This window comes from Mercenaria mercenaria, unplaced genomic scaffold (assembly GCF_021730395.1).
Source record: "Mercenaria mercenaria strain notata unplaced genomic scaffold, MADL_Memer_1 contig_575, whole genome shotgun sequence".
Lineage (NCBI taxonomy): Eukaryota > Metazoa > Mollusca > Bivalvia > Venerida > Veneridae > Mercenaria > Mercenaria mercenaria.
Genome location: NW_026463455.1, coordinates 7,283 through 33,459, shown reverse-complemented (window position 1 = coordinate 33,459; position 26,177 = coordinate 7,283). Strand labels below are relative to the sequence as shown.

The following is a 26,177-nucleotide window of genomic DNA, read 5'->3' as shown; positions in this document are numbered from 1 at the left end:
AATGTTCAGTGCAACAAAATATGTACATAAATGCAATATAACACTGTTTACAAATGGAACTGAACTAATGAACTAATGTAAATATAAGAAATTAGTTTATCTTGTCTCAATAAATTTGTATTTGACCTTGTATCAGTGAAAATATCTACACATCTCTAATTTTTTTTGAATTTGGGATCACTTCTTTATTGTGTGTATCTGTGACTTTTTAAATTAAAAAATGGGAAGAAGTTGTAAAATAAATGAATTGATGTTTTTCTTCATTTTTAAATTTTATTTAAAGTTTTGTTAGTTTCTAAGAGCAAATCAGTTTCTAGCTGACTGATTTTGCAGAAGGTTCATTCAGAACTTATGAATAGTATATTTATACCTGTAAAACGGCTTGCTGGCTCAATTAAAACGATATCCATCACAATTCTAAGATGCTCCAACTGAGCATTTTCACGTAATTTAAATGCATGTTTTGGTTGCTAGGCAAAACAAAACGTTACAAATCTTAGGAAATTATTATCCAGCTTGCCAAATCAGATAACAATAACTGATGAGTTTAATAAATATTATATCGAAGACTGTAAAGACATTACAGCAATGGTTGCATTAGTTTATACTAATTTGTTTGAGCTCGATAATGATGAAAGCTTCAAGCTTATCGGAATCACTCACGAGTCCGCTACATGGAAAAACCCATACTGGTGGCATATGATAAAAATCATGATCGCGACCCTTGTGGGGCTCGAACCCATGATCCCTGGATTGAGCGGTTGCATTATATATTGCACACTATGACAAAGATAAGCACAGTTATATTGCTGATCAATATATGCAAGTCTTAGATGGAATTGTATTAGTATACTTAAAAGATATGTCCCAATGTATTTTACATTAATAACTTACTTAAACACGAGTCAGTGGGGCTTGATCCCGTTTGAAAGTAGCCAATCATACAAGAACATGTGCCACTGCTACATTCGCTGTTGCTCACTAGAGAACAATTGGAATCAGCACTACATGATTGCCCAAGGTATCTCTCTGAAAGGAAATTACATATTACTTGACATAAACTTTGTTAGCTTGTCAGCAGCTTTTTTGTAAACAAATGCATTTGTAGCTGCTTGGTATAGAAGGGGTTTCACCATGCAACATTATAACTTTACTGCACAATCTAATCAATTTCTCATTATTTCCAGTACATATTGCTGATCGATGGGCAGGTCCCTTTTGTTACTCATATTAATAACTTGCTTATGCACAAGTCAGCGGAGCTTGGTCATGTTTGAAAAAGACTAGGTACCTCTTTTACATCCATTACTAATTACTATAGAACAGTCTGAATCAGCACCACGTGTTGGACTGAGGTATTCATGTAGAAATACATATAACACTACAGTCTTGTAACGCACAGGTAGAAATAGTTATAAAAAACCGCTAATTTAACTAGTATATTTCAAAATATTTCAGCATCTCTACTATTCAGTAGTACAATGTGAAATGGAAAGATTTAACAAGAGTAAGAATCATAATATATGTATTAAATTGTTGTGTCGTCAAAATACTGCTCTACAACAAACAAAAAATGGAACACAATCTATAAGTTTTTTTTTAAGCATAAAAAGCAAGAAAACAAAATGATAGCAAATTTTGGTTTGACTAAGTCTGTTCATGACAGTTATTGAGATATGAAACACCCCTCGTGTCCCATAACGCCGGCTTAAGCGTAAGTCTCCAGATTCCTTAAGGATCTAAAAATATAACACAACTGAGTCCAAGTACGAGGAGACCTTATACAGCCACCACACGGCACTTTAAGATTGCTGAGATGGTTAAAAAGTGTATAAACAGATCATGTTGAAGTATACCGGCAACCAAGACTCGGTTTGTTCGAGTCCGTTAGTGAGAGGTTATGAAATGTGCAGCACACGCATCAAGCCCAGAAGAAGATTACTTTTTTAGAAGTAAACTCGAAATAGGAGATGCAACGAAATTAGTAACTGAAACAAAACATAATATGAAATCAAAATAGTACAATATAGTTATGTCTGTTTAACCTAAAAACATACCTTGAGCTTGTGTTCCACGTAAAATTGGATACAGGCAACACAGGCATACCTACAAAACAAACAGAATGTACACCTGTATATGCGGTGGGTTTTCTGGTATGCTAAAACAATTTCGCATGTGGGACATGGAGCAAGTCACGTGACAGGATTTCGATCCTGTACAGTTTTTTTTTGTTCGTAGATGTGTGATACACGAACACATTATTTAAATGATAAAATATTCTATATATATATATATATTTTTTTTTTTTAAATAAGAAAAAAACTTGGGTCACGTGACACGTTTCGACCATCTTCGTAACACACCGTAAGTTACAACCATGTCGGACGACCGTGACCTAATTCACGCGATCCTTTTGTTTATATTTTTATGTCTACAAGTTTCGCCTTTCATGTGGTACATTTGACTTAAGATACAAGAATTTTATGATTTGGTGGCAATGGATTACCACGATTATCGGAGATTTGTGGAATTATGCTTTTTCTTAATATTGAATTGTAAAAACAGGTTGTGTATGACGTCATCAATATCCGCGTACATAACATGTAAACAAATAATCAGCTGTTCAGTGAGCTGATAACCTTTGATAGAGATGAGTAAATGGAAATGTGTTTACATTACTTCTGTTAGGATTCTGGTTAGGAAAGTGTGGTTAGTTTGCATAAACTATAGATATTAGATATTTTAGGATAAAATTTAATATATTTAGATTGCCATGACCTGCAGATGACCCCAATTATTTTTGAGATCATTAAAAGGATATCATTATGACTGATCTGAATCTATATTTCTGGCGGCGGAAAAACTTTTGACTTGTATTTTCTGTCTTACTACAAATTTGGAAACAAACTAAATGTCTGTTGTGACAGAAAGTACATTTAGTGGCCATGTACCTAAGATGGGTATAATTAGTGGCGTGATACCTACTTCCGGAAGGCGGTAGAGGGCAGGATTTTTTACAGACTGAAGAGCAGACTTTACACAAACGCCACAGAGAACAAATGCATGTAAACTTCTTCTTATATACATCTCCGTTGGTAAGTCCCCGTCCTCTCCCTAGACAATAGCGTATACAATAATGGCGACGAGGATTCAAATGGCAATTTAACGGGCAGATATCGTCACTTGCCGTAAGAGGTAGACATCTGTTTCAAGTTGACTTTTTGTCATAGGCCGGCACGGTATAAGACTGAAACTGATTACACTACCTAAGGTTTGGCAGTGACTTGAAAGTTTAAAGCGCAGTCTGAAAGGTTTAGCAGGCAGGCTGATGAATAAATTTCAGACTTCTAGTTCGATTTATTTATTATATGATCAATATTTAGGTTTCGGTCAGGCAGAAAGCTTTTGTAGCCTTGGGGGATAAATAAGGTATTAAATGTAAAGTGACCGTGTTTTGAGCCAAGTAAGTACCTTTTCAACTTATGCCAGAAATTAGTTAAAATGTTGTTACGAAACCTGTACAATCTAAATGATGTCTTCTTACTCACTTTGCCCTTTTTACAGGTGCACACAGATTACAGAATTATAGAGTAGCTGTCTTCTAGACCGACCTATTTTCAACAGCAATATAAACAGAAATAAGTTGGTTTAGTTTTGTTTATACTTTTGGGACTACATTTCAGTGTTTTCAATACACTGCTGAAAACAAAATTATTATTTATTGTTTGAGTCTGAGTGACCGGTTTTAAAATATGAGATAGAAATGTTTTTTGTGCACAAGTAACTGTCTGTAGCACGTAATCTGATATCATTTGTTTTTGACGTATTCTATACTCGATACAAAATTTAACTGCAAATTACTTGACCGTCTGAAACTAAATTATTTCTTCAGTATTCTGTACTGTAAATAAATTTATGTAAACAAAAAAAATTATTTGTGTGAGTATTTTATTCTTAAATCCGTCTAGATCTATAAGTAAAGAAGTATAAAATAGTTCAATGTTTTCTATACCCTATAATTTGTACACTAAATCTTTCTCAAAGTGAAACGGTTTAAAGACACTAATCTGGCAAAAGAACATCAAGGTTAGATCAACAAGTTCAGAACTCCAGCAGCTAGTAAAATATTACAATAACGATGTTGATTAAACACCAAGGTCAGACACTAACTCATCAAGAACCATTCGAAGCAGATGACAGAAGAACAAGGGGTCATACTACAAGATACAGATATTAGACAAAAGAAAGATCTTCAAGACAACAGACATCTAGACATTTAAAAAGTAAAAGGTGGTCAAGATCATGATAGATCTTCGTCATCTGAAAGGTATAGATCATCTGAAACATCAAGGTCATCTGATAGGTCAATTGGGTTAAGTAATAGCAGTAGATCTAGGTGCAGAACTTACAAGTGCCTAACCACGAGGTTTAATGCAAATATGCGGGCTACAGAGGCTATACTCTGTTGGAAGCTGAAAAGTTGATGCCTCGCTCTACAATTCCTCCATAAAGGAAGGCTACTTGGCCTGTTATATAGAGCATGTGGTATTTGCAGAGGCTAAACTCTTTCGAAAGCTGAATAGATGATGCCTCGTTCTATGATCCCACGATAAGGTTTAAGCCTTCATCATTGCAAGGTGGAGTGGAAAATGTAATTGCATATAGCAGTTTCACATTGACTCCAGAACAGAAGGAAATACTGCACCACAAGAAAAGAACATCTGAGCTTTGTTAGGCTCACTAGATAGTCTAGATATTACCTTTAAGGAAAAGTCTCTATAATGAGAACAGATTATTCGAGCATGACTTGGTTATTAAGGTTAAAGGAACCACAGGGTTAGCTGGCACGATGGATTGAGGAATTGTCTCAATACAACATGGTTGTAAAACATCGGCCAAGTTTAAACACGGAAATGTAGATGCACTTTCAATGATTCCGGACACCTTGGTCTGTGTACAGCATACATAACTGGCATTAAGTCTGACGATTTGCCATGCGGTGGTTGTTATTACTGCACAAATCTCAAAAGCCGTGGGGCCAATTCACAGAAAAAGTAGATGATCGGTTAAACTGCCATTGCAGGAAGGTCAGACAGCGGTTAGGAAGGACAGTTATGTTCATTTAGGTGTAACTGCAGAGATGAACAAGTCAACCCTAGAAGCAAATGTAAAGGATACTGTTCGTTCGGAGTAAATCACTGCAGAATCCAACAGTAAACCAGAATTTAAACAGCCCTGGGACCCAGGAGAATGTACATGTCTTCTTGATGGTACATCTGAGAGAGAAAGTACAAGTCTTCTAGATAGTACTATGAAAAGTGAAGAAACTAGTCTTCTAAACAGTGTTCTTACCGTAGACCTCGTGGGTCTAGGCGGAAGTGAATCATATTTCGATATCTTTACTCTGGGGAATTGTGACCAGCACTACCTATAAATGTAGTGATAGATCCCAGTACAACTCAACTTTCTTGTTGGGGATTTTTTTTCATGAGTTGCAAACAGAACAGGCAAAATACAAAGATATGCATATTATTCACAACTGGTCGAAAAGAAAGAAAGAACCGGATGTAGGAATTCTATTCCATTCAAGTCCAGAAGCAAAATAATTTTGGTTTAATAAAGAAGTATTCCTGCTGTGATGGTGTACTTTTTAAGAAGAATCCAGATGCAGAAAATCTTCAGATGACAGTGCCAGAAAGTCTGAAAGAAAGGCGTTGATTTGGCACCATGATATACCTTCTTCAGTGCATCAAGGAGTAGCACGAACTACAGCCAAGCTAAAGGAAACATTCCTCTGAGGCTGGCTTTCAAAAGATGTCGCATTATGTATTTACCTGTAACATTTGCAACCGGAAAAAGACAGCAAAACGCTATGGTAGAGTTCCTTTGACAGGATTCCATTACAATAATGTCAAAGACTTCCTTCCTGGCCATAGTGGAAGATTATCTGGAAATTGGACGTGTCTTTTTCACAGTCGATGAGTTCGTCAAAAACCTTTTTGTCCAATATTGGCAGGGCGATAAAAGGCTGAACTATATATAAACAATAACGTTTAGAAGCTTCTGGACCTTCCTTAACCTGTGGTTTAAGCATACAATGCAACAAAAGGAAGAAGGTACATCCGATACTTTCCAAAATATGATAAAGCGTTGGAAAAAGAAGCAGGAGACGAGAGTGTGATGATATATTTGGTCTGGACCTAAACGAGGACGAACTTTTTGCGCTGCCACAAGTCCCGGGATTTCGACGAAAGGCTCAGACCTGACGGTGAACAAGTTCTGCGGTGTAAACGAAATGCTTTAAATCAAGCATTTAGATGGCTTTTGGGTAGGCCAGATTTAGTAGACAAAGTGGTTACCTTTGTTGTTATTCAGAGAATGTTTAGTACTACGGGCAACTCGCAGATGTAACGCCTAGACAAGGAAAAGCCATGACTGAGCTGTGCAAAGTTTTTCAGTTGCCTATTTCAGACCATTTCGTATTGGAACCGGCAAATTCACCAGGATGCCTCATCCACTGGAATGCTGTCCTGTTGATCGTTGCAAGTCTTGACGCAGAGGAGAGACAGTATGGCAAGATAACTATCCAGTACCAGAGAATGCAGAAATCCAATACCAGGCTGAAGCACAAATAACCGTTCCAGAAGCATTTGACAGTCATTTTCACCTGTATAGAACGCTACGTAACCTTAACCTTAATCCAGCTGGAAACCTGGATAATATTATTAACTGTTCCAGTAGACGTGGATAAAAAGGTCAAACTCGTGGGAACAGCCGCCGTCTACTAGGATCCAAGAAGCTATCCATCTGAATGACGTCTTCTAACCTTGCCAGAGGATATGTCAGTTGCTATTGGATTTCATCCAAAACACAGTGTACGTAGAATTTATGTGGACATTATATAATTATCTAGACTTTTACATAATCCCCTGGTAAAAGCACGGGCGAGATTGGTATTGATCACTCAGAGCCTATGAAATACTGGTCCTACAAGGTGGAACTACTGGACAAAGTACTGTCATTGCTGGAAGACCGTCACATATTTGTTATTCATTGCCGTGGGATGAGATGGGATTGTGGTACAGAGGCCTTTCTATTGCTTCTCAATCTCTTGCAAAAGAAGGTACGACAGAATCACCTAATTCATCTGTAGACACTGCTTTTCATGAAACCAGTATGTGTTACAGAGGTGGTTCGAGATATTTCCGAGGACTTATTTTGGATTTACAAACTTGACCAAGTCGTTCAAACGCTTGCTTCTGGAGTCCAACTCGCCATTTTTTTCCAAGTATGGGTTTCCGGGTATCATCTGCAAGTCAGATTTCCACAGCAGCCAAGAGTATAGCAACACATTGACAGATGACTGTGGAGCGAGTGTTAGAGATCTACAGAGGGAAGTTCCAGTAATGTGACATATAGTCCACACTAGTACTTCTAGTCAGCTTAGGTGCACCATCGTCCGTACAAGCTGGACTTGTAGTCCACTTCAGCAAGATCTCCATGAGTGCAAGAAGCCAAACAATTGGATTTCTTATCCAAACTACAGAAGGCGTTCCAGATGAAACTTATTGGGCTTCTAGACCAATATCCAGAGTTCCAGTCAAGTGCGGGGACTACCAGTCATGTACAGTTTATTGAGGGCTTCTAGTTCTCCACAGGCTAATAAATCTGTGATGGTATTTAATCATCATTGGTTTATTATTCACAACATTTCCTCCACACTGGATTGTGGCTCTCATTATAAAGTCGGGGGAGTGTTGTGACGGAAAGTACATTTAGTGCCTATGTACCTATGGTGGGTATAATTAGTGGCGTGGCGTGATACCTACTTCTGGAACGCGATAGAGGGCGGAAGTTTCCATAGGCTGAAGAACAGACTTAACACAGACGACACAGAGAACAAACGTATGTAAACTTCTTCTTATATACATCTCCGTTGGTAAGTCCCCGTCCTCTCCCTGGCCAATAAGGTATAACTGACTGCTGCTTAATTCAATGATGTTACAATATCTCTGCTACGTCAATCAAGGTGTCTCAATTCAATGAATCAAATTTAAGCTCTGTCAAATTGTATGTTCAACCTGTCTTCTTCTACAGTTTGAGAAATTGTCCAATAAAAATGAGGTGTAGCTTTTGTCGTGTCAACGTTTGTTCAGCATGATATATAGGATGAGTATCTAGTCACAGTGAATTCCACAGTTAAACGTGTTTTTCCAGCTCTAGCCATTTAATGATTTATGTAACTTTTTATGTTTCGTTAAAGAATGACATGAATTTACGATATGAAACAACACTTATTATATAGACTGAACCATAAAAACAGTCATTTCATGAACGCAGTCTGTCAAATTTGATCACTGGAAAATACGCTGGTATCTATTGATTCGTAGCATGTAGTTCGATCACAAACAAATTGATTTCCATGTGCAACTTGTAAAAGTGCAAATATTTTATTGAAATGGGAAATATTGGCACTGTCCTTTCACGTTGATCTGATAATGTATGGATAATACACGTTTCTTCGTGTATTAACGTCTGCAGAAGCCCGCGGGATTGTTTGTGACCGAGACCGAAGGTCTTGCATAAAAAACATTACAGAACGACTAAAGCAATTGTTTTCATATGTGATGACTTTACGATTCGTGTACATTTTTAATTACCATTCTGTTGTTCTGTTCTTGGAAACGGTAAACATGTTTTAAATATCCATAACCAGGGCCCAGGAATCAACAACATTACCAAAAGCACATACTGAAGATTTTAAAACGATTTTTTTATCTCTCGTAATTACCAATAATTTGTTTATATTACTTCAAAATTTGGTAAACAGGAGCCCAATTTTAAGTATGATAACTATACAATCGAGTTATTTTGAGTACGAACACATTTGGAGTACGGACGAGTACGAACGAACTTTCAAGCTATTTATATAAGTTCTTCGAAAAATTAGATAAAAACATACCGACTGATATTTACCAAAATCATAAATATGATTCCTAAAAACAACAATTCCTTAATTTACACGCGATTCTTAAACATTCACAGTTATCTACAAAAACTGAAACGACGCCGATTTCTAAAATGGGAGAAAACAACGGGAAAAGCGGGTACGAACATTATTGGGGGCAGTGCATTTGACGTTGGTAACTGACACAACAAAACATTCTATGGTTTAGATTGAATCTTTTATGTTACAAAAAGAGGTTATTATGGAAGAAAAAATGCGCAGATGCCTGATGTCAATCTGCAGAGAAATACATTTACGTCCCTGTGAAAGCATTTTAAAAAATAAAAATCATGTATTAACAGCACGTGAATCGCCTTGCTTGCACACGATTATCTTCCCGTTAATGCATTTGCGGATCCAGTGAAAAAAAGTAGTTTTTTATGCAAGGATACCGTTTTCAGATTTGCATCGTATTCCTTGTCATTCAAATATTCTAAATAGTTTGATTAGTTGACCAAGCGGGACACCATTTGTGGATGACACAAATTTTTTAATCGAGTTTGCTCAATACCATAAATAGTTGAGCCAATATTTTGGTTCCGATTTGTGGTAATCACTGTATGAGCGCAGTAGGTAAAACACGAAACAATGAGTGGAGAAGTCGAGAATTTGATCCCTGGACGCAGCATATGTTTTCGTTTCGAGTTCTTCAAATGCTTTGTAAACCAACTTTGAATTGGTAAAAAGACATACGGATTGTAACATAGACTGACGTTAGTACAGAAAAAAGGAATCAACGTATCACGAGGGATTCTGCAGATGCTATAACATGAAACAAACATGCGTTAACGCTTTGCTAGCATAAAACGTGTAAAACGCTGAAATGTAATGTCTATTTTTATGAATAAACGCAAGTATTGAAATGGTGTCATTTCCTTTTTAACAAGGCAGTCTGAAAGACAGCTATATCCTCCGCCGCTGTTATGGATAGTGAAAGGGTTGATGGTAATGGGAGGGGGGATGTGGGGGTGGAGAATTAAACATGGGTGAATTTTGAGTTCTGCACATGTCTTGATAAGGGGAATATTACAGCCAAGTCATATTGAAATCTTTAAAGGGGTTTAGGAGATATAGAGCGGACACAAAATGGAAGTCTCAGACGTTTATCCTTGAGCTGTGACATTGACCTTGAGTCAACATGGCTGACTGATGAGTTCTGCACATCGTCTTGATGAGGTGATCATTTGACTAAAGTTTCATGAAAATCCTTCAAGGGGTTTAGGAGATACAGAACGGACACAAAATGGAAGGCTCAAACCTTTGATCTTGAGTTGTGACTTTGACTGTGAGCCGACATGGCTGACCGATGAGTTCTGCACATCGTCTTGATGTTTCAGGAGATATAGAGCGGACACAAAATGAAAGGCTCAAACCTTTGACCTTTGAGTTGTGGCCTTGAACATGAGCCAACATGGCTGCATATAAGTTCTGCACATCGTCTTGATGAGGTGATCATTTGACCAAAGTTTCATGACAATCCTTCAAGGGGTTTAGGAGATACAGAACGGACACAAAATGGAAGGCTCAAACCTTTGACCTTGAGTTGTGACTTTGAACGTGAGCCGACATGGCTGACTGATGAGTTCTGCACATCGTCTTGATGTTTCAGGAGATATAGAGCGGACACAAAATGGAAAGCTCAAACATTTGACCTTCGAGTTGTGGCCTTGAACTTGAGCCGACATGACTGACTCATGAGTTCTGCACATTGTCTTGATGAAGTGATTATTGACCAAAGTTTCATGAAAATCCTCAAGGGGTTTAGGAGATACAGAGCGGATAAAAAATGTTACGGACAGACGGAAAGACAGAAGGACGGACGGACGGACGAAATGACGGAAGGATGGAGACCATTCCTCCCACCACTCGTGGTGGGGATTGATTATGCGTTTTAGGGCTGTAATACGTTTACGGTCCATGATGGGAGAGGGATAACGACAACAGGCCGCGCATGGTATTGTTATGCGCATGTGCAAATATCGTGTAAAAATAGCCATCTAAAAATAGCCATCCCAAATAAAAGTCTATTTTTAGATAACTAGCCTATTTTCTGTTTTCAATTAAATCGGAAGGGGTGGGAATTCACTATAAAGATGATCTTATTCGGTTCTTTTGTGTCTTTTTTAGGAAAAAAAAAAATGCCATTGGGGCTTTAAAATTTTTACTTCTTCCTCTTTTTGGGAAAAACAAGATCGACAAGACACTTCGGACGTTTTGTTAGAAGGAAAGACATTATTTTTTACAGTTAAAATAATTTCGACCCAAAGCCCCCAAAGTCATCAAGTATGTTAATAAGTCGTTTTTAGGGCCCAAAGTGATTGAAATAAAACGTTATAGCTGCTCGTATTAGTAGTCTTACTCTATGTAAACATTCCGACTTTTATAAAAAACTAGAAAAAACAGAAACTTAAGTGCAGAAAAGTAGGGTTTTGGGCGGGTTTTTTTGGGAAACTGGTTTTTCCCTGTTGGTATTTTTCCCTTTGTTTGTATCAGTTATAGAAAACCATGCCCAACTGTTGTCATGGTTCGATAGTAGGTGCCCTGGTATCGTGGTAATGGATAAATGCTCGCTATTTTTTATTCAAAAGCATCATGTAGTGGAACATGGTTTAGATTTTTTTTTTGATGCTATGCTCCAAATGTTTCCCTTTTTTAAACCCGCTGGGGCTGGTTATATATTACTAGTTCCCTGCCCCAACCTTGTTGTGTTTCTGTTCCCTCAGCGGAGCATGGAAAATACCTTTTTGTTTTCCATGCTAAAACGTATGGGGTTCAGTAACCAGTTTGAGGACGGTGATTAAAGTTATAGATCCCATGCCCAAACGTTACATGGTTTGATAAAAAAGGGCGAGATAGTATTTTTCATATTTTGTTAACCTTAACCCAAAACTGTAGAAAGGGTTTTCGGTGCAACAGTTTGGGGCCCTGTATATTGGTCTTAGATCCTTCCCATAACTGTTGTCATTTTTGGTGAAAAAGTGGGCGTTTTTTAAAATTTCGTCTATAGTTAACCAAAACTAACAGTTGTAATGCTCCAGTAGCAAACTGTATGATGGTTCGGTAGAAACAGTTTGAGCCGGTATATAGGTACTATAGATAAACTCCCCTTGTTGTCATTGTTTGGTGACAAAAGCTGGGCTTTATTATCAGTACTATATTTAAACCATGACCTAACATTGTAATGCTCCAGTAGAAACTGTGTGATGGTTCGGTAGAAACAGTTGAGCATTTTTAAAATGGTACTTAGAAAACCATCCCAAAACTTTGTCTTTGTTTGGTGCAACAGCTGGAGCGTTTTTATTCATATTGTTAACAAATCCCTAACATTTGTAATGCCCCAGTGGGGCTATTGTAGTGTGGTTCGGTAGCAACAGACTGGCCGGTATATATATACTATAGATAACCATGCCCCCAAACTGTTACCATGTTTTAGCCGTGTCGGGGTTTTGGGTAGCATCGGGGGGCGGTTATTTGAGTATATGTTAACAATGACCTAACAGTTGAATGCCCAGTGCAACATGGACATGGTATACAGAGAAATTAAATAACCATGCCCCAATTTTGTCCTGGTTTGTAAAAAGCTATATGTACATGCAGTTTGTTTGTGTCCCAAATGTTGCTTTTTTCGATAGCAAAATAGAAGCCCGCTTTTTTAACACCAACTGTCATGATATGTATCATTTTAGTTATTAGGGTTTTATAACAGTGGAGCGGGGTTTTGATTTTTTTTGGCCTACTTTGACCCCTCCGTGGTTAGGTTAAAAGTAGAGTTTCCCACATAACGTCTTACTTGTTTACTTGCAATTGTTGTTTTTTGCACGGGAGCTGGTTTTAATTATATTTCCTGTTTGTGTTGCCCCGTAAACCCAGTGGGGGAAATGGTAATTCCAAAAAAAATTTGTATCAATTTCAAACTGTACTGATGATTCGATTTACAAAAGCTGAAACAGGGTATATTCAAATTTTTTATGCCCCAAGTCTCAGGTGGTGCAAAATTATATATGATTTTTTGGTAACTTGCCATGACTTTGTGTGGTTTAAACCGTCTGAAATATATTTCCATTACAGCTTTTTTTTGTTGGGGACTACTATGAAAATGGTAGCTCTGGGGTTGTGTTTTGATGCTCTGTGTTCTGAAAAAATTACCCTTACTATTTCTTTTGGTTCCGACATTGGTTGGTATTTTTTTTGTGCTATAATCATCCTTCCTGTTTTTGGGTTCGTAGAAACAACTGAAACATAAATTTAAAGGTACTATAGAAAACCCATGTTGGCTTGTTTTTTTGCGGTTCGGTTAAGTGTTGGAGATGGTATTATCAGACTAGTTTAAACCATGATTTTAAAAGTTGTACATATGAACTAGAAGCAACAGACGAAACATGGTATCATGGTAACATATTTAACCATGCCCCGATCTTGCGGGTTTGATAACAACGTAGGTTTGCAAATCCTTTCATGCACTGTAGTTAAAATGTCCCAAATGTTGATATTATTCATAACAAAAGTAAAGCCTAGTTAACTCTAGCAGAGCATGGTATATTCGTACTTTTGTTATTTCCCCCAGCTGTAGTGAGGTTTGATAGGCAGTGGAAGTAGAGGAGTTTGAGAGTACTTCGTAACCTCCCCCCAAATTTTTGCATGGTTAAGTATCAACGAAAGAGCACGGTTTTATATCAGTTTACGAAACCATTTTCTGGCGGTGTTGGGGCCAGTGATAACGCTTGAGCAGGGTTTTAAATTTTGGTATTGTAGAAAACAAGAAAACCTTGCCCAGTTGTCAAGGTTTGGTATTAACAAAAAGGGTATATCCAGTTTACGAAAACTTGTTTGGAGTTTTTTGGGTTTGGGTAAAACGGGGGGAGCAGGGAAATATGGTATATAGAAAACCCAAGCCCAAAATGTTGTCGGGTTTGGTATCAACAGGAAGGCATTGTGTATTCAGTATTCAGATAACAATTTGGTTGTTAGCAGCAATAGGGGAGCAGGTATGTTTGAGTTCTATGATATCAGTATCACAGAACCTGTTCGGGGTTTTTTTTTTTTTTCCGTAACAACAGAGGGACTTTGAAAATTGAGTACTATAGTAACCATGCCCAACTGTTGTCAGGGTTTTGGGTTTTTTTCAACAGGAGAGCATGGTTGATATCAGTATTCTGCCCAAATATAGGTTGTTTGTAGCGTAGTTAAAGCACGGAGTATGGACTTTAAAAACAATGTAAAAAATGTTGCATGGTTTGATGTCACAAAAAACAACACGGTTATATCAGAAATTAAGATAACAGTTTGGCTGAAACAAGGGGCGGAAAATAAAGGCTATAGATAAAAAAACCCCAAAACTGTTGTCAGGGTTTTTTTAAAGGAAGGCATGGTTTATTCAGTTTCTGCACAAAACAGTAGTGAGGTTTGATGCGATAGGCGATAGTTAAAGCACGGAAAGATGATTACTTTAGAAAACCAGGCCCCAAACAGTTGTTTTGGTTTTATCAACGAAAGAGCACGGTATATATCGTTTACAGAAAACCCGTTTTTGGTGTTGTGTGGTTACAGTTAAAATGCCTAACTGTTACAGGTTTTAGTAAAAAACAGGACGAGCGGGGTTTATTTAGTTTTACGAGCTATTTTCTGGCTGTTGTTGTCTTTGATATATTGAGTATACGAAAACCCAATCCCCTAACTGTTGTCAGGGTTTTTGATATCAACAGGAAAGCTGGTTTTTCAGTATTACGATCCCCTGTTCTGGTTTTTTTTGGGGTTTAGTAACAGCAGGGGAGAGGGTAAATATGAGTACTTTAGATAACAATGCCCCAACATTTTATGGTTGTAACAATGGGAAAGGGGAGGTATATTAAGTTTTAAAGATGACGTGTTTGGTTGTTGTTGTGGTTCCCGAAAAAACAGGGGGGATTGGTAATATGAGTACGTAGATAACCATGCTCAACTTTTGTCATGGTTTGGTAACAACAAAGAGATGGTTTTATTTCAGTATTAAGAGGGCCAGTTCTGGTGTTTTTCGGGTTCTTAACAACGAGGGTCTGGTTTTAAATATGGTACTGTAGTAAACCGTCAACTGTTGTCATGTTTGGTAACAACAGGAAGAGCATCGAAAAATTCAGTTAACAGATGACCATTTTTGGGCTGTTTTTTGGTTTTTCAGAAAAAAACGTGGGAGCAGGAAATTTTATGAGTACTTTAGTAACAAGGTCCCAACAGTTATCATGGTTTAGTAACAAAAAAAAAAAAGAGTGGTTTTTCAGTTTACAGATGCCATGTTCGGGTGTTTTTGTGGTTAAGTAAAAAACAGTGGGGCATGGAAAAATATGGTATTTAGAAAAACAATCCCCCCAACAGTTATCAGGGTTCAAAACAAAGGATATAGGTATATTCAGTATTAAGGGGGCCCTTGTTCTGGCTGCTTTTGTGGTTCAAAAACAATGTGGATCCGGTAAATGTTAGTACCTAATAACCATGCCAAATGTTGTTATGGTTTGGTAACCCCAGGACGAGCATGGTTTTTATCGTTTTACAGTTGGCCATGTTCGGGCGGGGTTGTGGGGTTCGATAAAACTGTGGATGACGGAAAATTGGTATATAAAAAAAACCATGCTCTAACTGTTATCTGGTTTGGTAACAACAGGAACGATGGTATTTAATTTTTCAGATGCGATTTTTGGGGCTGTTGTTGTGGTTCAGTAAAAAAGGGATCGGGTAAAATTAGTCTTTTGAAAAAACCTGCTAAAATGTTGATGGTTTGGAAACAACAGGAAGGCATGGTATATATCGTATTACAGATGACCATGTTCGGCAGTGTTGTGGTTCGGGTTTACAACAGTTGGAGCATGGTAAATATAGTCCCATATTTTAACCCATCCCCCAATGTTGTCAGGGTTGGGTAACAACGGAAAGGCTGATATATCAGTTTTTAATGACCTGTTCGGCTGTTGTTCTGGTTCAGTAACAACAGAGGGATCATGGTAAAATGAGTACTGTGAAACCAGCCCAAGTTGTCTGGTTTGTACAACAGGAAGAGCATGGATATATCAGTATTACAGAGACATGTTTGGCTGTTTTTGGGGAAAGTAAAAAAGTGGGTGCATGGTAAAATGAGTACTTTTTGATAAAAATGCCCCAACAGTTATCTGGTTCAAAAACAACAGGAAGAGCATGGTATATATCGTATTAAGATGCCCATTTTTGGCTGCTGTTCGAAAACAATGCTGGCACGGAAAATTTTTAGTCATAAAATCCCCATCCCCTAACTGTTGTTAGGGTTTGGTAAAAAGGGGGACGAGCTGGTTTTTATCATTTTTACAGATGGCCATTTTTCTGGCTTTTGTTGTGGTTCGATAACAATGCTGGATGAAGGTAAAATATGATTACTTTAGTAACAATCCCCCAACGTTTCTGGTTGGTAAAAAACGGAAGACCGGTAATATCAGTATTACAGATAACCATTTTCTGGTCTTGTTGTTTTCGTAACAACGGGGGGAGCATAGTAAATATGTGTACTATAGAAAAACCATGCCTAACTGTTGTCGGGTTTGGAAACAACGGGAAGGCCCGATAATCAGTTTTAAAGATAACCATGTTCTGGCTGTTGTTGTGGTGCAGTAATAAAAGTGGGAGCATGGTAGATATGGTATTTTTAGAAACCATCCCCAAACTGTTGTTGGTTTGGTAAAACGGGAAGGCAGGTTTATTTTGTATTCGATGACCATGTTTGGCTGTTTTGTGGTTCGAAAAAACGTGGTTCCGTTGAATAGTGTATATAGAAAACCTCCCCCTGCTGTTGTCATGATTTGGTAAACAACAGGAAAGAGCATGGTTTATATCGGTTTTTCCTTTTGAAAAAAGTTTTGGTGTTTGGGGTTTCGTATATATGAGTTCTATTTAAAAAACAATGCTCTAAATTTTATCTATTTTGATGAAAAACGTGGGATTGTTAACCCTTCTTTTTTCCTGACACCAGTAGAAACAGCTTGAAATGGTTACAAGGTAATAAAACCTGGAAAGAATTTTTTCTTGCCTAATTTTAAATGTATAAAACTAAAAATCACAAGGAAAAGGAGTTCTTAAAATTAAAAATTTGCGATCTAAAATGCAAAACTTCCCCATATTTAAAAAAGGGGAAGGACCTTTCTGTTTTTGTTTGATGGAACAATTCTTCAAAATCCCATCAGTATTTAAGAATATTATCCTGAAAAAGAGCAGGCTGCCTATCAAAACAGACTTTTGGGAAATTTAAGTGAAAAATTTTGTTTGAATAGTTTTTAAGTACAAAAGAGGGGGGGGTTTTAAGAGGTACTATATACTAAAAACAGAGGGGGAAAACGTTCTTTTTAATATCTAGAATGGAGTTAAAACTTGTGTGGTGTAATTGTTATCAATTTTAAAATAATCTGTTTTTTATACCCCTTTTTTACTAAAATTTCTATTTGTACTAAGTGCCATTTTTCCCTTTGTCTTTGAAAATCATGTATAGGGTTTATAGTTTTGTTAAAGTGCATTGGACGTATGGCATCCAAAAATCAACACTTTGCAAAATTTTTTAGAGTATGGTGCACTTACACTTTGAACCCTTTGAATTTTTTTTGTTTTGTTGTTGCCAGATTGAGTTAAGTTAAAAATTTTTAATTAAAACCCCAAATTTAAATTTTTGAGAAATCCTTTTATGTCTTCCGATATTATAACCATTATTGATATAAAATAACTAAACTACTAAAAAATTTCCCCTTCAATAAAAAGCATATGAAAAAATGGACTTATCCCTTTGGTTTTACCCTCGTATCAGTATTACAGAAAACATGTTTTGGCTGTTGTTGTGGTTAGGTAACAACCTGGGTATGGTATTTGAGTACATAGTAAACATGCTCCCATTTTTTTAAAGGTTCGGTATAACATTACAGCTGGTATGATTCTGTACAGACAATGCTCAGTGTTGTAACACAACCATGACAACGTTGGTGCCAAATTTTTATACTGAAAAAAGATGCCGGTGTTTACCCGGGCCCTGACAACAGTCGAGCAGTTTTCTATATATGTCAAACAATGATTGATTGTTGTTACACAACCAGAGAATAGTTGGGTTGAGTACTAGGTATGAACGACCCTACTTAGCTGTTGTTTTCACAAACATGACAACAGTTTCGGCCTGTTTATCTTGTATAATACAGGCGATTCTTAGTGTTGTAACACAACCCTGTAACATTTTGGGCCTGGTTGTTATAGTCCGGTACAAACGCTCTATCTGTTGTTTACCAAACCCCGAAACACTTGGGGCCGGTTACTTTTTTTTAAGAAGGAAACTGTCTATTGTTATTTCTGGCAATGACAACAGGCGGAGATGTTTATCTATTGTACTGTACAGAACTGCTCTGCTTTTGTACCCGGGAATGGGCAACAGCCGAAGTGGTTTATTTTATTTTACAAACCCTGCCCGTGTTGTTACACAACCGGACAAAAGTTGGGCCCGGGTTTTGTAGTGTTGTTTTTCGGCCTAAAAGCGGAGAATTTTATATTATACTGTTTAATACCTGTCCAGTGTTGTAACGCACCCTTTCAATTGTTGGGGGTGTTTATCTATAGTTAATCGACCATGCTCACCTGTTCTTTTCACAACCTGAGAAAGTTGGACCCGGGTTTTTTTAGCAATGATACAGACCATGTCCGTTATTTGGGTTTTGGACCTGAAACAGTCAGAGTGGTACCTTAGTACGGTAAGATCTGCTTTTATTTATTTTACTTTTTTTTTGGGTTTTAAACTCGCACCGAACAATATGGTCTTGGCGACTTTCCCGCTTTGATGGTGGAGGAAAACCCAAGGTGCCCCTTTCCGTGCATTATTTTCTCCGAGCGGGGACCGGGTAGAAACACCGATTTCCGTAAGCCCCCTTGATGGCTCCCCACAGAAAAATTCAAAGTCCCCCGTTAGGCTCGAACCCACATCGATCATGCTCTTTGTTGTTACCAACCTGACAAAAGTTTGGGCCCTTTTTATCTAACGTGTGATGCAGAAAATGCTCCCCCTGTTGTAGCACAAACAGCAACAGTTGGGGCCTGGTTTCTAAGTACTGGTACAGAAGTGCTCCGCTTTTGTAACGAACATGAAAAAAATTTGGGCCTGGTTCTTTAGTGCTGATACAACCAGCGCCGTGTTTTACATAGCCTTTAAAACAGTTGGGGGCCTGGTTTAATTTATAGTACTGATCAAACAATGTGTCTGTTGTTCCAGTCCATGACAACAGCCGGGACTCTTTTTTATTTTCTAATATAGACCTTTTAAGCTGTTGCTTCCCGGGCCCGTCACAGCCGTAGCGGTTATTGTATGAACAGACTCCCTCTGGTGTTGTAACACAACCATGGGGGGGAAATTGGGTCCTAGATATCTACTATAATAAGCATTTGAGCGTGTAACCCCGGCCCGACACGCCGGCTTTTTTTCATCTATGTACTGATACAGGGGCCATGCTCAACTGTTGTTTCCCGGGTCAGAAAGCGGTGCAGTTTAAAATATAGTATGATACCTACATGTACAGCTGTTGTAACCACCTTGACAATTGTTGGGGCTGTTCATCTATGACTAATACAGACCCTTATCAGTGTTGTTTTCGATACTGACAACGGGGGAGATTTTATCTTTTGCCGAGATAGACCATGCTTGCTGTTTTTTCCGGATCTGGAAAAAAGCCGGAGCTGTTATCTACGTACTGTACAGCCCTGCCCTAATTATTGTTCACAATCATTGACAAAAGTTGGGGCTGTTATCTAAGTGTGATACGATATGCTGTAGCTTTTTAACAAACCTTGACAACGTTGGGGTCTTGGTTTTAAAATAAAGATGAGACCAGTTGTCCCGTTGTAAAAACAACCATGACAATAATTGGGATCTGGGTTCAAAGTACTGGGACTTTTCATGGTACAGAAATACATGTGGTGTTGTAACAAAATGCAAAATATTTGGGGAGGTTATCTAAAGTACTGATACAGACAAAGTTCCAAATGATGAACCAATCTGAAGCGGGGGCCCCCGGGGTTTTAAATTTGTACAGATCAGATTTTGCTTGTTTTTGTTACACAACCTGAGAATGTTTGGGCCTTGTTATCTACATTACTGATTTGACCAGCTGGCGTTGTAAACCCGGGCCAGACAACCCGGAGCGTTTATCTATTGTATGATTTCGGGGCCATGCTCCGCGTTTTCCCCATACTTTCAAAGCGGAGCATTTTTTCTTTTTTCAAGATATGACTATGCTCAGCTGTTGTTTCCGGATCTGACAACGCCCGGGATGTTTATCTAGGTATTTACAAACCATGCTCCAGTGTTATTTCCGGATCATTACAAAAAACCGGAGAAAGTTTTCTATATATGATAATATCAGTCGCTAGGTAAGCAGCTTTGCAATTGTTGGGCCTGTTTTCTATGTACTAAAAATACCCTGCTCAGCTGTTGTTACCCATACTGAAAAAGCCGGGAGCATTTTTTTTTTTGCCTGATATAGCCATGCTCAGATGTTGTTTTCCCGGGTCTGACACAGCCCGGGGCATGTTATCTATGTATGATCAGTCCATGCCCTAATATTGTTACACCCAAACAGGAAACAGTTGGGGTCTGGGTTTTTTCTATAGTACTGATGCAGACAATGCTGCAGCTGTAGTAACCAACCTGCAAAAATTTGGGGGTTTGGGATCTAAAGAATGATGCAGACAAGTGTAGCCTGATTTTTTAGTATGTTGGAAAAGTTGGGGCCCAGTTTTAAATTTGCACAGACCATGCTGTAGGTTGTTAAAAACCCGGGCCATGACAACTGCCGGAGCATGTTCATCTTAGTACTATACAGACAATGCTTAGTTGTTGTTTAAAAACCATGCAACGTTGGGGCCTGTGTATTTATTATAATACAGACCAGCGCCATCGTTGTTTCCCGTCATGACAACAGGGAGCTTTTACTTTTTGCCTGAATTTGACCGTTTAGTGTGCTACCCGGGCCATGACAACGCCGGGATTTTTATTTTGTCTGTTGATTTATACAATACTCCCGGTTGTAACACAACAATGACAAACGTTGGGTCTGGTTATTCCCATACTATACAGACCTGCTTAGGTGTTACCCGGGCAATGACAACGCCCCGCTGTTTTTATTGTAAAGATATAGAAAGATTAGCTTTGCTACCGGCAATGGCAACAGCCGGAGCTGGCTTATCATTGCAATGATACGACCCGCTCTAGCCTTTTTTAAACAACCATGAAACAGTGGAGCCAGGTTTCGTTAGGGAAAAATACAGATTATTCTCCGGAATTTTTACCCGGCCCCGACCACTCAGGTGTTTACATATTTACTGCTACGACCCAGCCCTAATGTTTGGTTAACAACATGAAACAGTTGGGGTTTTTTTTTTTAGTACTGATAAGACTATGCTGTAGCTTTGTTAACAACCTGAAAGCGTTTGGGGCCCGGTAAAATTTTTTGACGAACGATATCTCAGCGTTGTAACGAACCATGACAAAAAAGCGGAGAGTTTTTATTGTATGATTTATCCCTTTCAACTGTTTTAAACAAATGAAAATTTGGGGTTGGTTTCTGTAGTACTGTTTCAGCCATGCTTAGCTGTTGTTACCCCTAAATGACAACGCCACATATTTTTCTATGTAATGATATAGCTATGCTGTAGCTGTTTCTACGGCAAAGCAACAGCCTGAGCAGGTTTTTATTGTATGATAAGACCATGTTAAGTGTTGTTACGGCTGACAACGGGGCTGTTTATCTTTTGTACTGTTTATACCTACTCCAGTGTTGTAACACTCCTGAAACGTTTTGGGGTTTGGTTTAATACGTATAATAAGATCATGTGTAGCTTTTGTAAACAACCATAAAAGTTGGGGTCTGGTTTCTAAAAAATGTGCAAACCTGTGTTCCTGTTGTAACCACCGTGACAATAACTGGGGTCTGTTTTAAAGTATGAACAGACCATGATGTAGTTCTGTAAAAAACCATGCAAATTTTTGGGATGGTTATCTAAAGTACTGAAAGACAATGTTTAAGCTTTGTAAAACCCAAACCCTGAAAACATTTGGGACCTGGTTTATTTGTCAGATACAGTCAGCTCTGCTGTTGTAACGGTCAATGACAACAGCCGCAGAATGTTTATCTTTTATAATGATTTAAGCCTGTCTAGCTCTTGCTACCGAACCATGGAAAAGCCAAACTGTTTATTTTTGTACTGATTTTCCATATTCCCGTGTTGTAACACAACTGAAAAAAAGTTGGGGGTTTTGGGTTCTAAGTACTGATACAGACCATGCTCTAGCTGTTGTTACCCGGGCAATGAAAAAAGCCGCAGTTTTTTTATCTTTTTAAGTTAGACTGTTCTAGCTGTTGCTACCGGACCAGAAAAAGGGCCGGGGCATGTTTATCTTTGTCTGATTTATCCATATCCAGCTGTTGTAAAAACCTTAAAAACAGTTGGGGTTTGGTTTTCTCGTACTGATAAGACATGTCTGCTGTTGTTACGGTCATGACAACAAACCGCAGCTGTTTTCTATTGTATTTATATGAATGTTCTAGCGTTGCTTCCGGACCCTGACAAGAGCCCGGGGTGTTTCTATTGTACTGATTTATAATACCCAGTGTTGTAAAAACCCAACATGAAAACAGCTGGGGTTGGTTTTTAGTATGATCAGACCTGCTTAGCTGTTGTTACCCGGCAATGACCGCCCAAGCTGTTTATCTATTGGGAATGTTAGACCCCGTTCTAGCTGTTTCTACGGACCATGCAGGCGGGCAGTTTTTTTTATTGTCTGATTTTTTAACCCAAATCCCGTGTTGTAAAACAACCCTAAAAATTGGGGTTTGGGTTATTATGTATGATATAGACTATGCTTAGCTGTTGTTACCCGGGCAATGAAAACGACGGGAGGTTTACTATTGTTTGTAAAACCTGCTCTACTGTTATAACACAGCCCTAAGAAAAGCCATGTCTAGCCTTTGTTACATACCTGCCAACAGTTGAGGTTTGTTATCTAAACTTATACACACCATGTCTAAGTGTTGCAAAACCTGACAAAAGGGGCTGGTTATCTTGTCTTGTTGACTTTCTTTAGTGTTTTTTACCGGACATTATATTGTTGGAGCCTTTTTTCTGTTTTTTGTTTCGACTTGTTTGCCAGAAACCCTGGGTGCTGGCTAAAGTAATTTAAAACAGTAAAATAACGTTTTTTAGAAAAAATGATGCAAATAGGTCAAATTTTCAAGTTAAAATTTTGTGTTACCCTTTTGAAAGCATTAATATTTCAAATTTGGGGGTGGTAGAAAGAAAAGGGCCTTAACCCCTTTCTTATTTTTTTTAAATATTGAAGCAGCCCCTTTCTATGTTGTTGCCACAAAAAAAACTTTTATGATACGCGTTTTTTTTCCTCGTATATGACTTATAGGTGCTCCCTGGGGATTGCACTGGGGTGAAAGAATGTCGGTGCCCGGCTCGAACCGGGGCCTTTTTGGTTAAGGACGAACTTTTTGAAGCTATCGGTCCCTTAAATTTTATCCGCTCCAAAAATAGTTTTAAAATTTTTGAGAACGGCATTATTTTTCTCGTTAGTTTTCACGGACAGCGACTGTGAAAGGTGCAAAACTCCAAAAGGGATATGTAAGATAAAAATTTTAATCAAATAAACTCACAATTAGGTTTAGGGAAAAACTGCTGTTTTGTTTCCCCTTTAAGTATGTCTAATAACATTTTAACTTTAAAACAATGATGTCACAAAAGGGAAAAACAAAATTACAGGGAGTTCTGTTTATGGTTTTATATTGAAACATTTTTTTTTAAATGTTTGCTGGGGGGTTTTGTTTATTTGTATGTCTGTCTTTGCTTTTCATGAATAAAAAATTTTGAACCATACCCCAAAACTTTTTTTCAAGGAATTAATTTTTTGAACAAAATTGCATTAAACGTTGCGTTTCTGGGGTAAATGTAACCTTTGTATATAAGAAAAAAAAAAATACGAAATTTAAAATTGCCCGTTTTCCCGTTTAAAGAAACTAAACATTGTTATTTCATCCGAGGTGTCACTTTTATAGTTTTAAGGCCCCATAAAACGGAAATTTAAAAGGAAAATATCGGCTATTAATTTTCTTTGTTGTTACAAAACGTTGAAACCCCCGTGTCTACTGTACGGTGGATACGTCACAATATGGAAATTAAATGATATGTAATTGTTGAATTTCCGACATCTTTAAAAAGTAACTAATTGACGCATGCGCATTTTGCACCATGCGCGGCCTGTTGTCGTTATCCCTCCCCCTCTCCGAAGAAAGGCGCATGTGTAATGAGGTGTGTCAATGGCGAGTAAGCGCGAAATTAACTCATGTCGGAGACATTAATGATATCTGAATACACCGCTTGTCTTTGCTTGAGTAAGCTGAGGTGTATAAATTAAGGAGAATGAAAGGTTACACACGGATAGCTTTGACAACATTTTACATTTCTTTGGTGTATTCATAAATCTTTCAAAACACGTTTTAACATAAGGCAGTGTTCAGCAACTTCAAAATGGAGGTAATCAAGAATGATGTTAGACATAGCATTCAGTGTTGTTCAAAACTAATAATATTTATAGACAGAAATGTAATTTGTTTCATATTACACTCCGTTCGTTCATCTTGACAACATATAATTCTAAACGTTACATATAATGAATATAATACGTGCAATTAATTGAAGAAGATAAAAAAACATAGTTTAAATTTGAAATATAATCTTTTATATAAAATTTTCAGGTATTTAAACAGTATGTTTGATTTTGAAGTTCGCAAATCAATGAACTACAATGAATCATCACTACTTCAAATGTGTGGATTAAATAAGAATATTACTCACTAAAAACGTATATCCGTTCATTATATTGCTCCCTGATAAATTCGACTTCTAGTCACATACTGAACATAGGTAGGATACGCATTAGGAAGTAAAAATAAAATAAATCAACAAGGAAGTAAAATTCAAGTATATAAATATAATCAGTGCAAAAACAAAATTATTCATCGTGTATCAACTTCGTGGTCATTGATTATGATAGCTACTGAAATATACAACAATGATAAAACGTTAGTCAGCACAAGTGCAATTTTCGTACAGGCAGTTTAACGGGGATATTCAAACAAAACCACACTATGTACCCGGATAATCCTAACTCTGTTCAGCGACCCTAACTCAGTGCCAACATGGCTGACAGAAAGACGATGTATGTAGTTAATTTCCTTGTGTTTTTTTTCCTGTTTTTATGTTAGTATGCAATGTTAGCGTAAAACTTTTGATAGCCTTTATATCCTGTATTGATAACATGTTTTGTGTACTAAATATTTAATCGACAATGCGCATTATGTGGCTGGAATTCATTAAAATGTACTCAAAGAAGTCTTCAAAATGAACATGTTTTATGTTTCTAACTGTTTTAAAGTACCAGAAGTTGCAATAAGACCTTACTTATCGACTGTATTAGTTCAATAAACATCTCTTAGACAATGTTAAACAGTATCAAAGTTTGCAATTCATTTTTCTAGCTTAAAAACTGTATTGATTATGAGGTGGGTTTAGATTTGTGGATAATTCCTGACTGGTATAGGAAACAGTGCTGGATAAATACGAACTTAGAATGGATAAACACCTAACCAAACGAAAACATAGATGTTCGTCTTTGTTTTATGTATGAATTATAGATGCTCGAAGTTCCTTGACCCGCCCATCCCTGCAGGGATGTGGGATTCCTATATCCAACTTGTCAAACTTGTGATTTTTTGCCAGCAAACAAGTGCATTTTTCATTCTGTGTGTCCACGGACAGGCAGGATTTTCAGGTATAAAATGAGAAAACAAAAAAAAATATCATTCAGATTGTGTGTTGCTTCAAGTGTATGGAGGTGATAAAGATAATTGAATGTATGAAATACATGGTGTACTTGTTGAGAGTATCTCGATTGCTGCAGTTTTAGAAGAAAAACATGCATCTTTGTCTTTAAGCATCACTTCCCTTGATCTGATTGGTTCTTTGGCTAGGTCTTGCGCACACTGTAACTCGGTAACTATAATAAAAATCAGAAACTTAAACAACTTAAAAAAGTATTTCGACAAGTTTGTTAGTAGAATTCAAACTGCTAAGACAATAAGTCACTGTCAAAGGAAAT

At 37.6% G+C, this 26,177-nt stretch overlaps 1 long non-coding RNA gene across 1 annotated transcript; it reads right to left on the bottom strand.

Moving 5' to 3' along the window:
• Positions 1–894: 894 nt before the first annotated feature.
• Positions 895–24,975, bottom strand: LOC128554623 (uncharacterized). Its single transcript, XR_008369651.1, has 3 exons — positions 24,875–24,975; positions 2,058–2,106; positions 895–1,029 (listed from the first exon to the last, which is right to left on the bottom strand). It is a non-coding gene; the product is annotated as an uncharacterized LOC128554623 (long non-coding RNA).
• Between the last annotated feature and the right edge of the window lie 1,202 nt (positions 24,976–26,177).